Here is a 12,188-nt window from a genome sequence, read left to right as displayed (position 1 = left end):
TTGCCTCATGTATTTTGATGCTTTGCTGTTAGGCACGTGTGACACAATAGATTGTTTTATCTTCATGGAGAATTGATTCTTTTATCATTATGTAATGCCCGTCTTTATTCCTGATAACTTTCCTTGCTCTGAAGTCTGCTCTGTCTGAAATTAATAGAGCTTTTCTATTGCCTTTGGATTGGTGTTAGCATGATATATTTTTCTCCATCCATTAACTTTAAATATTCATGAATCTTTACATTTAAAGTGAGTTTCTTGTAGATAACATATAGTTGGGTATTGGTTTTGATCACCTGTGACAATCTCTGTCTTTTACTAGTGTATTTTGACCATTGACATTTAAAATGATTATTGATATAGTTGGATTATTACCTACCATATTTGTCGTTGCCTTCTATTGGTTGCCTTTTTTGGTTCCTACTTTTGTTTTCCACTTTTTTTCTGTTTTTGTGATTTTAACTGAACATTTTATGTGATTCCATTTTCTCTCCTTTCTTAGTGTATCAGCTGTCTTTTCTTTTCTGGGGGGGGGGGGGGGTATTGTTTGTTTGTTTGCTTGCTTGTATTTATTTTCTTTATTGTGGTTTCCCTAGAGTTTGCAGTATACATTTCCAATTAATCCAAGTCTGTTTTCAAATAACACTATATTATTTCATGGGCAGTGTGAATACCTTATAATCCATACTAATGAAAGGGTAATATGCTAATTAAACTGGGAGACCTTCCAAACGTCCTTCTGGACAAAGCCATGGTGGTGGGGCTGAGGCAGAGGCAGTTAGGGGCAATCAGGCCAGGAGGGGAGGGCAGTTGGCAAGCAGGCCAGCAGTGGGGGCAGTTGGGGGCGATCAGGCCAGTGTGGGGGGGGCAGTTGGGGGCGAGCAGGCCGGCGGGAGGGGGGGCAGTTGGGGGTGAGCAGGCTGGCGGGGGGGGCAGTTGGGGGCGAGCAGGCCAGTGTGTGGGGGGGGTGGGAAGTTGGGGGTGAGCAGGCCAGCAGGGGGGGAGAGTTGGGGACAATCAGGCTGGCAAGGGGGGCAGTTGGGGGCGATCAGGCCAGCGGGGGGGGGGCAGTTGGGGGCAAGCAGGCTGGCGGGAGGGAGGACTGTTGGGGGTGAGCAGGCCAGCGGGGGGGCAGTTAGGGGCAAGCAGGCTGGCAGGCAGGTGAGCAATTAGGAGCCAGTGGTCCCAGATTGCAAGAGGGATGTCCGACTGCCGGTTTAGGCCCGATCCCTGTGGGCCTAAACTGGCAGTCGGACATCCCCCAAGGGGTCCCAGATTGGAGAGGGTGCAGGCCAGGCTGAGGGACAACCCCCCCTGCCCCCGTGCATGAATTTTGTGCACCGGATCAATAGTAATAAAATTCTAATTCCTCCCTCCCATCTATTGTCTCATTGCTGTTTACTTATACCTAAACATACATAAGCATAGATATGTGTGTATATATGTGTGTTTCCAATACAAACAATGGAATGTATTGTTGCTATTATTTTGATAAATTTGATGGAACTTAGATCATTTAAGAATAAAAAATTTAAATTTTCTGTTTTGCCTTCTCTTATTCCTTCTTTGATGCTGTTCCTTTATTTATGTAGATCTGAGTTTCTGACTTATATTATTTTCCTTCTCTCTAAAAAACTTAACACTTCTTGCCAAGAAAATATACTGGCAACAAAGTTCCTCAATTTATGTTTGTCAGAGAAATTCTTTATTTCTCCTTCATTTTTGAAGGATAATTTCACAGGATACAGAATTCTGAGTTGGTCGTTTTTTTTTCCCTGCAACACTTTAAAAATTATACCCTACTCTCATCTTGTTTGCATGGCTTCTATAGGCAAAATGTTTTTCCTCTGATTTTTCAAGATTTTTCATTTTTTCTACAATCTACACTAATAAAAGAGTAAGATGCAAATTGACCGTACCTTTGTGACGCCCACCAGCCAATCAGGAGTGAGGATACAAATTAACACAACAAAGATGGTGAGTTAATTTGCATACACAGGCACAGAGTGGCCGGGGGTGGGGCGGGATGCTTGCGACACAGTTGTTCCACACCGCCCTAGCCGCTCCAGGCCTCTGGGCAGTGTGGGAAGGCAGAAAGGCGGCTCCGGACGGAGCGAAGGCGGTGCCGGCAGCCAGGGGAAGGAAGGCCCATTCTTGCACGAATCTTCGTGCATTGGGCCTCTAGTTTTAATATAATATACCTACATGTAGTTTTTGTTTTGTTTTGTGTTTTTTGCTTTTGCATCTATCCTGCTTGGTATCCTCTTGGTTTCCTGGTCCTATGGCTTGGTACCTGACATTAACTGGGGAAAATTCTCAATCATTATAGCTTCAAATATTTACTTTGTTTTCCCTTCTCCTTTTGGTATTCCCATTATTCATCTTATACCTAATATTTAGATGTCCCACAATTCTTGGATATCCTGTTTTATTATTTTTAGTCTTTTTTTCTTTGCTTTTCAGTTTTGGAAGATTCTATTGAGATATCCTCCAGCTCAGATTGTTTTTCTCACCTATGTCGGTGTGCAGTCTGATGCTGTATCCACCAAGCAACAGTGGCCAGGGCTCTTATTTATTTTTTATTAGAATTTCTGTCTCTCTGCTCACATTGTCTATCCATTCTTGCCTGCTGTCGAACTTATTCATTCAATCCCTTAGCATATTAATCATAGTTGTTTTAAATCCCCAATCTGATAATTCCAACATCCCTGCCCTATTTCAGTCTGGTTCTGATGCTCATTTTGTCTCTTCAAACTATGATTTTTTAAAAATAATTTTTAATTGTTCAATTACAGTAGATGTACAATATTATATTAGTTTCAGGTGTACAAACCAATGATTAGATAGTATTTATATAACTCAGGAAATGATTACCCTGATAAATCTAGTACCCCTGACACCATACATCGTTATTATAGGATTAATGACTACATTCCCTCTGTTGCACTTTACATCCCATGACTATTCTATAACTACCAATTTGTACTTCTTAATCCCTTCCCTGTTTTACCCATTACCCCAACCCCCTCCATTCTACCAACCATCAAAATATTCTCTGTATTATGAGTCTGGGGTGTGTTTTTTTTGTGTGTGTGTGTGTGTGTTTTTGTTTGTTTGTTTGTTTTTTTAGATTCCACATTTAAGTGAAATTATCTGGCATTTATCTGATTTATTTCACTCAGCACAGTACCCTCTAGGTCTATCCATGTTGTTGCAGATGGCAAGATTTCATTTTTTCTATGGCTGAGTCATATTCCATTGAATATATGCACTTGTTCTTTATCCATTTATCTATTAGTGGACACTTAGGTTGATTCCATATCTTGGCTATGACAAATAATGTGCAATGAACATATGGATGTATATATCTTTCGATTTAGTGTTTTGAGTTTCTTTGTATAAATACCAAGAAGTGGAAATGATGGGTCCTTCTTTATCTTGTTATATCCTTTGTTTTAAAGTCTATTTTGTCTGGTATAAGTATTGCTACCCCAACCTTTTTTATTTGTTTCCATTTTCATGATATATCTTTTTCCATCCCTTTACTTTCAGTCTGTGTGTTTTTCAATCTGAAGTGAGTCTCTTGTAGATAGCATATGTAAGTAAGGGTCTTGTTTTGTTATCCATTCAGCCACTGTATGTATTTTTTTTAAGTGTTTTTATTGATTTCAGAGAGAGGGAGGAAGAGGGAGAGAAAGAAACATCAATGATGAGAGTGAATCATCAATTGGCTGCCTCTTTGTACACCCCCTACTGGGGATCAAGCATGCAACCCAGGCATGTGCCCTGGCCTCCAAGTTCATGGGTCAATGCTCAATCACTGAGCCACACTGGCCAGGTGCCACCCTGTCTTTTGATGAGAGCATTTAACCATTTGCATTTAAAGTAATTGTTGCTCTGGCCGGAGTGGCTCAGTTGGTTGGAGCATCATTCCATACACCAAAAAGTGGTGGGTTTGACTCCGGTTGGGGAACATGAGGAGGCAACTGATCAATGTTTCTCTCTCACATCAATGTTTCTCTCTCTCTCAAAATCAATTTTAAATAATAATAAAGTAATTGTTGATTGATGTATACTTATCATTTGATTATTCGTATTTTTTGTCTTTTTTTTCCCTTCTTTTTAAGAAGACCCTTTAACATTTCTTGTAGTACTGATTTGGTGGTAATGAAATTTTAGAAATTCTCAGTCCTTTAATTCTAAATAATAGCTTTGTTGGATAGAATAATCTTGGTTGTAAGTCCTTGCTTTTCATAATTTTGAATATTTTGTGCCAATCCCTTCTGACCTGCCAAGTTTCTGTTGAAAAAATCAGCAAATAGGATTATGGGAGCTTTCTTATAGGCTATGCTTTTCTCTTGCTGCTTTTAAGATTCTCTCTTTGCTTTTAACCTGTGGTGTTTTAATTATGATGTGTCTGGTGTGGGGTTCTTTGGAATAATCTTGTTGGCACACTGCATTTTCTAGACTTGTATGTCTATTTCCTTCATCAGGTTAGGGAAGTTTTCTGTCATTATTTTTTGAAATAGATTTTCAATCCCTTGCTCTCTCTCTTTTCCTTCCAGCACCACCATGATGTGAATGTTTGGTTTGCTTGAATTTATCCCAGAGGCTCCTTAAACTGTCCTAATTTTCTTTGGATTCTTTTTTCTTTTTGCTGTTCTGATTGGGTGTTTTCTGCTTAATTATCTTCAAATTACTGATTTGATCCTCTGCTTTACCTATACCATGGCTGATTCTCTATAATATGTTCTTCATTTCAGTTAGTGTATTCCTCATTTCTGACTGGTTCATTTTATTCTCATTTTTATGTTTCCTATCTCTTTGTTGGATTTCTCACTAAGTTCATGTACTTTCCCTAAGATCATTGAGCATACTTATAACTAGTGTTTTGAACTCCGCATCTGGTAGATTGTTTCTTTCTTTCTCTGGAGTTTTGTTCTGTTCTTTCATTTGAGACGTTTCTTTGTCTCCTTATTTTGTCTACCTCCTTGTGTTTGTTTCTATATGTTAGGTAGACTGCTACATCTCCTGGTCTTGGTAGAGTGGCCTTATGTAGCAGGTGCCCTGTAGGGCTTAGAGGCACCACAGCTTCCCTGGTCACCTGAGCTTGCACTTCAGATGCACCCCCTCCCACACACACACACCCCTGTGTGGGCTGCATACACCCTCCTGTTGTAGTTGATCCTTGATTGCTGTTGGGAAGAATTTATCCCCAGGCCATTCAGTTGCGATGACAGATCACTATCACTGTAGAGAAGCTGCTGTGCAGAGGCTGACTTCACAGAGCAGGACTTGCTTCAGTGAGGCTCTGGTGCCTGCTGAGTCTGCCCCTGGAGTGTGTTGCTTGTGGAGGCAATTAGGTAGTGCTTCAGCATGTTCTGAAGCTGTCCACCAGGTGTGCTGGCTCTCAGGCCTTCCGGGAGGTGCAGGCCAAGGTCAGCCACCACTTGTGGCCTGTCCGAGGCCACTCAGCATGAGTTGCAAAGTGATCTATATGTCTGTTTCTTGTGCTGGGCTTGGAGATGCCCAGGAGAGGCCAATCTGTGAATCAAGTTGGGCTGCCACTAGTGCAGCCTTGGGCAAACTACGGCCCGCGGACCGGATCCGGCTGTTCTATCCAGTTCTCTTGCTCTCCCCTCCACTCCTTTACTTTGAATTTATATTAGTTCACACAAACACTCCATCCATGCTTTTGTTCTGGCCCTCCGGTCCAGTTTAAGAACCCATTGTGGCCCTCGAGTCAAAAAGTTTGCCCACCCCTGCACTAGTGCCAGGCCTGGGGCCACTTAGCGAGAGGTACAAGGCACTCTGAGGCCAGATACTGCTTGTTTGGGAGTTTTAGGAAAGTTTGTAGCATGAGCCAAGACAGACCATGTGTATGGAAAAGCCAGTGGAAATGGTTTGGGTGTGCCCAAAATTTGGGTGGGGCAGGTTCTCAGGGAATCTCCAGGGCAGGGCTAACAATGTTATGGAGATTGATGGAGACTCAGATATGGCACCTGCCTGCTGGCTCAGTGGAGGGAGGGCTCAGCAAAGGAACAATGGTCTCTACCAGCACTTCTGTCTGGGAGAAAGCTGCCCTTCTGGCTCTTGCCCTGATGCCAAACAATTCAGTTTTTTCTTATATGTCCCTGGTGCTTTTTGAGCTGCTGCCCTGTGCTGGATATCAGAGCTAGTGAGTCCCAGTAAGCCTGTGAGCAGTCCCTTTAAGAGGAATACCTGGGACTCCAGAAGCCCTCCATCTCACTCAGCCACAATCCCCACTGGTTTTCACAGCCAGAAGTTATGGGGACTTCTCTTCCTGACACTGTAACCCTGAACTGGGGGGCCTGGTATGGGTCTAGGACCCCTCGCTTCTCACAGGGGATGTCTGCAGCCGAGATATCCCTCCTGATTTTAATCCAGCCTGTTCAGAGACTCTGTCCCTCCTACCAGCCTTGGTGTGTCTTCTTTATATGCTTATTTGTAAGACTTCTGTTCACCTAGATTTCAGGTGGTTCTGAATGGTGGTTGTCCTGTAGTTTAGTTGTAATTTTGAGGTGGTTGTGGGAGGATGCAAGCACAGCATTTACCTACTCTGCCATCTGGACTGGAAGCTCCAAACTATATTTTTGCCTTTTAGTGTACCTTTTCATTTTTTTCTTGATTGCTGAACATGATGTACTGAGTTAAAGGAATTGCCATTAGTAGTCCTTTAGTAACACGGTGGTACAATTTAGTAGTGTGTGTGCGTGCGTGCGCATGCGCACGCACGCACCCCCCCCCCGCCCCCCACGCACACACAAGCAATCCATAGTCACATATTTCAGACTACTTGCTTTTCTTCTCCCCCTGCCAGAAGCACGAGGGGACTTTTTTCTAATATTGTGAGAACCTGGTCAAGCTTCTGGAGGTAAAACTCATAAAGTGTGAGGTCTGCCTATGACTTAGTCCCCTTGGCATTCTTGACTCTTGAATTGTCCACAGTGAGCCCCCAGCAGTTCCTCAATTACAGTTTAGGTGTTCCCACCAGGGACTGGAACTCACAGAGGTATCTCATATGGATTTCTCTTTGGTAAGTTGTGATTCTCAGCATTTGCCTATTGGTCTTCCCAGCTTTGAGGACAGCAGTTTGCCCTGTTTCCTCATTTCTCCTACAGATCTAAGAAGAGTTGTTGATTTTCTAGTTTTTTTCACCTTTGTACTAGTTGTTAGGATAGGGGGTTAACTTCCAAGCCCCATACATACAGGCAGGAAGCTGGCATTCTCACTATTATCCTTCTATTTCATTAAGAGCTGGTATTTGGAAAAGCAGCCCTTTGTAGTATGAGTTGCCAATGTGTTTCCCAGTTATTTGTTGGTCGTTGGACTTTACTTATGGTTGCTTGTGCCATCCAAGCTGTGTTAGTTATTGAGGACCGGGCTCAGTGCTGAGTGCTAAGGAGACCAGGAAGAATAAGACCAACATGTCCCTGCTTTCCTGGAATGTCCAGTCCACTGAGGCAAGGAGGATCGGTTCAGTAACAACAGCACCAGAGGTGAACCAAGATCTGGACTCCAGGTTTGGTCTTGATGAAGAAACTATAGGGTTTGTGGCCACCAAATCTAGAGCAGCACCTACACGGTACAGATGGAGAGACAGGCTCAGTGAAGGAAGAGACTGGCCCAGGGTTTCATGGTGGCACAGCTCTGGAGACTTAGTTCAGAGCTCTTTTCTCTTTATCAAAAAGCTGCTCCTGCCCACGATTTCAACTCAGTCTGTGCCGGAGGAGCATTTGGAGTAGGAAGTGGGGCCAGCACATCTAGCTGGATGAAGAGAGTGCAGTGAGTTAGAGGCAACACCTGCTGGCAGAAAAGCTCTGCAGGGAGCTGCCCCATGGACAGACCAATGGACAGACCCAGAGAGGCATCTGCAGGGACTCAGCCCCTCCCACTGGCCACGCCTTGACCTCTCCCATTCTAACTATGGCTGGACAGGCTCAGAGTACTGAGAAATTTCCCTCATCAACTCTTTGGTTACTTTGAAGTAACAAAAACGCAGGATACATGCTTATTTCTTTTTCTTTACTTTCCAGGTTTTAAAATGAGTTGATGTTTTTAGCATCATCCAAATGGTTTTTTTTTAAAGGATCATTTTGAATTCATGGATTTGAACATATCCAGTGTGTTTTAATCCAATGCAATTAAAGATATCCAAATTGTCCCATCTTTAGCAAGAGAGAATCTTTTCTAGGTAGATCCTGGATCCTTTCTTTCTATTAGCCTTCAGTAATCTTTAAGAGCGTACTTAATATCTAGTTTGACAATATGTTCCAGGCTTATCTTGTTCGTTTTCTGCCCCAAACCTGCAATCAGCCATTTCTCCAAGGAGCTCCATGGGTATGAAAAGGCCACAGTCTGGGCTCATCTGTTTCTTGGGAGAGTTTCTTCATATTTCCTGGCCGAGACTGAAAATTATGTCTCTTGCCTAACTCCAAAACACATACTCTGTCCAAGGCCTGAATATAAAAGGGGAAAATTCCTTGTGCTTCTGTAAGACTTTACAGTCGTTTCTCAATTTAAGGCAGTGGTTTTTCACCCTGCCGCCATACTAGAATGCCCTAGGGAGCTTTACAAAAAATAATGACACTTGGCTTTATCCCCAGAGATTCTGGTTTAACTGGACTAGGACTGGCCCGGGAAATAGGTTTTATTTTAAAGTGTGAAACAACCAGAGTTGGTGCTCAACCCTGGATGTACATTGTTTATCATTCCATATGTGTTTTTACACTTTACCACACATGCATGGAGCTCTAAACAATACTGTTGTGCGTGCCTTAAAACTTTATGCAAATTGTATCCTGAGTGTACCATTCTAAGCTTATTCTTTTCCCTAACACTGTTTTGATGCACCCCAAATTGATATTGACACCTCCGGTGTATTCATTGTAACGGTTGTAGCACATTAAAACCTTCCCTTTACCACATCATTTCCTGCTCCCCTTTAGTGCAAAATTCATGCACAGTTGTTTAGGCCCCAAATCTTGCAGTCATCCTTGACTCCTCTTTCTCTGACATCCACATCTAATCATTCAGGAAATCTTAGCTCTGCCTTCACACATATCCAGCACCTGACTTTCTCATCACCTCCACTGCTACCTACTGGTCTACCTCCTGTTATCCCTTGCCTGGATTATTGCAGTAGCTGTCTAATGGTCTCCCTGGTGGAACCTATGATCTCTACAATGTATTGTCTCAAGCAGTCAGAATAATATAAATCAAATCAGGCTGCTTCTCTTCACCAGACTCCCCCGTGGATTCCCATCTCTCTCAGTAAAATTCTGTTCTCACCACGGCCTGCCAGACCACATGGTGTGCATCTACCATCTCACCACCTTCGCATCTTACTTCCTACCTCTGCTCCTCACTCATGTTTCTTGAGCCACACTTCCTTCCAAATGTCCCTGGAATATGACAATCCCATCCCCACCTCTAGGCCTTTCTACTTGCTGTTCCCCTTGCTTGGAACATTATTCCTCCAAAATTCATAAGACCTACTTCCTTACTTCTTACAGGTCTCTGCCCAAGTGTCCATTTTATGAAAGAAAAAGTCCTCCCGGGCCAACCTGTCTGCATTACTCTCTGTTCTTGTCCTAAATATAGGAAAAATTGATTCCTACTCTTAATTTGTTGGGTTGACCTGGACCATCATTAGATTACACAGAAAGGTGACCAGAGGTACCTGGAAAGGAGTATGTTGTCTTTGAAAGGATCTTTCCCCCTCCCCCGCCAATCCAGGGATCCCTCCTAAACAAAAGACCATTCCCCTTTAAACCTAGAAAGAATTTGAGGGGTTAAAGCAGAACAAGGCAACTTTTCTTTCTCCTTCTTTCCCAAACATACACTCACAAAGTCATACCTGCCTACCTGTCCCATGGGACATTGGTAACAGAATGAGGGAACGTGGCCCGGGCTGAGGAGAAGTGTTCAGTTGGACCCTCTGATTTCTTCTACCACAGCCCCTTACAGCCTCTTCCCCCCAGCTCACCTTCCTTTCCCAACCCCACCCCACAGGGATGCCTGGCTCTGGCAAAAGAGAAATAAAGTATGAGAGAGAATTGCCGGGCAGGTGTGGCTCAGTGGTTGAACATCAACCTATGAATCAGGAGGTCACGGTTTGATTCCCAGTCAGGGCACATGCCCAGGTTGTGAGCTCGATCCCCGGTGTGGGACATGCAGGAGGCAATCAATCAATGATTCTCTCTCATCATTGATGTTTCTTCTCTCTCACTCCCTTTCCCTTCCTCTCTGAAATCAATAAAAATACATTAAAAAAAAAAGAACTAAAGTAGCCAGAGAACTGCTTTTTCCCCCTTAGTAAAATGGTGCTTGTTTGTTTTTAACTTTAAAATAGTCCTGCATGAGAAAAGAGCACTGCTTTTGAGGACTCAGTGTACTGGGGAAGAGGACAGCCAATCAGATAAACGAAGCGGACCGGCTCCTCCCTGTTCTCCCATCCATACCTGTTCTTTCCCTCCAGCCATATCTTGGCTCAGGGCCTCGATCCTGCCTGAAACGACCCATTTCTTTACCCTCTGCACCCATCCAAATAGTCTCTATTTTAAAGGTCCAGCTCCAGACCGGGATCCCTCCACATCCATGTCCACACCATCCGTGACCCTTGCCACCTAACGACTATTTTCCAAAATTCATCAGAGATTATTGGGAGCAGCCTGGTTCTGGGTAAGTTGAGGTGGGAGCTCTGGTATAGCAAACTTGACACTGAGTTCTTTTAGGATGGTTCTCAGCCTTGGCTGTATGCTGGAATCATCCGGGAGTTTTGAGATATTGTTGCCTGGGTCTCATCCCAGATTCTGATTGAATTGTCCAGTGGGTGTGGCCTGGGCAGGATTTTCGTAAACATGCATCCCCAGGTTGTTCCACTGTGTACCAAATTGAGAATCTTCGGCTTTTTAGCAAGGACTCTCTCTTGCATTCTCCCGGTATTTCACATTATTTCGGGTTCTCAGATAAAGGAAAACGAACCTGCCAATGCTTGTCAGAGACTTAATGAAGCTTCAAGCCCAAAGCCGACAGACATTGTCTTTGATTTGTAGGGTCATTGAGATTCCCTTTCTCAAAGTGTGTGCCTTAGACCAGTAGACATCAGCATCCCCTGGAGCTTGTTAGAAATGCAGAAACGCATCTTAACTGTGAACTTGCAGCACTAATGGCTTCGCCCACCTCCTACACTAGACTTCACAAAGCAGCTCAAGGCGGTTTCCCTGGGGCGGCCTGGCCCTCCCCCAGTCCCTGGCCTGGGAAAGTTCAAGGCTGGCAAAAGAACTTAGCTTGTTCAAGTCAAATACCTGACTGTAGGTCTCTGACCTCCCTTTTCTTAAGAGCATTCATTTAAAAAACTTACAACTGTAAATCCTTTCTGTCTCTGAGATGTCTAAGTTTGTATCCCTGAAACCCAGGAGTGTTTTCTCAAGAACTGGGAGCCATCCCTTTGAAATGCAATCATCAGAACAGTTGGGGCCCCATCCCTGTCTCTGTGGGAGAGTAGAGGCCTAGGGTGATGGCCAGTTAGCAGACACAGATGGCCTGATCACATGGAGCAACCCCCCAGCCCGCTTTTTGTGATTTCCCACTTCCCTGAACCTGTTTGAGCCCCTGCATGTCTCCTCCCCACACCTTCTTTCTCCCTTAAAACTCCAGTCACTTCTGCGCAGAGCCCAGCTGTGCTGTTTTATAGAGGCCTCTCCTTTACTGAAGAAAACCTGCTTTCACTGCCTTGAACCAGTGTCTGGCTTTTTCTTACCATCTCCATGTTAACAAGCTCCTTAGGTGATCTGCATGTACAGGAAAGCTTGAGCACTGTCTTACAATATTTATCATCCCCTAAATGACTTCAACAAACAGCCCCGAGTGGTAGACAGGAATGATGATGCTCCTTTCACCAGTGAGAGAGCTGAGGGCCAGACCTTTGCTCAAAGTCCCACAGTTAAACTAGAATGTGAGCCCATCTCGAGACTCGATGTGCTGCTCTTTGCACAACACCACACCAGTCAGAGAAGGAAGACCCACCGCTCGAGGTCGCAGGAGTAAAACAGCTGGCGAGGGAAATCATAACAATCAAATCATTTCCCTTATGCATCCATTGCAGCAACGTCCTCATAGGGTCAACTCTTCTTTATTTGCAAAAGAGCCATTTCAGAATCAAGGGT

General features: G+C 43.9%; 1 long non-coding RNA gene across 1 annotated transcript in view; it reads left to right on the top strand.

Moving 5' to 3' along the window:
* The window catches only part of LOC308234481, a 39,672-nt gene that overhangs the window by 21,359 nt on the left and 6,125 nt on the right, over positions 1 to 12,188 (top strand). The window lies entirely within an intron of this gene.

Source organism: Plecotus auritus (assembly GCF_963455305.1).
Source record: "Plecotus auritus genome assembly, chromosome: 9".
NCBI classification, from domain to species: Eukaryota; Metazoa; Chordata; class Mammalia; order Chiroptera; family Vespertilionidae; genus Plecotus; species Plecotus auritus.
Note: the sequence above shows the minus strand (reverse complement) of the source record. Positions and strands in the feature narration are given on the sequence as shown.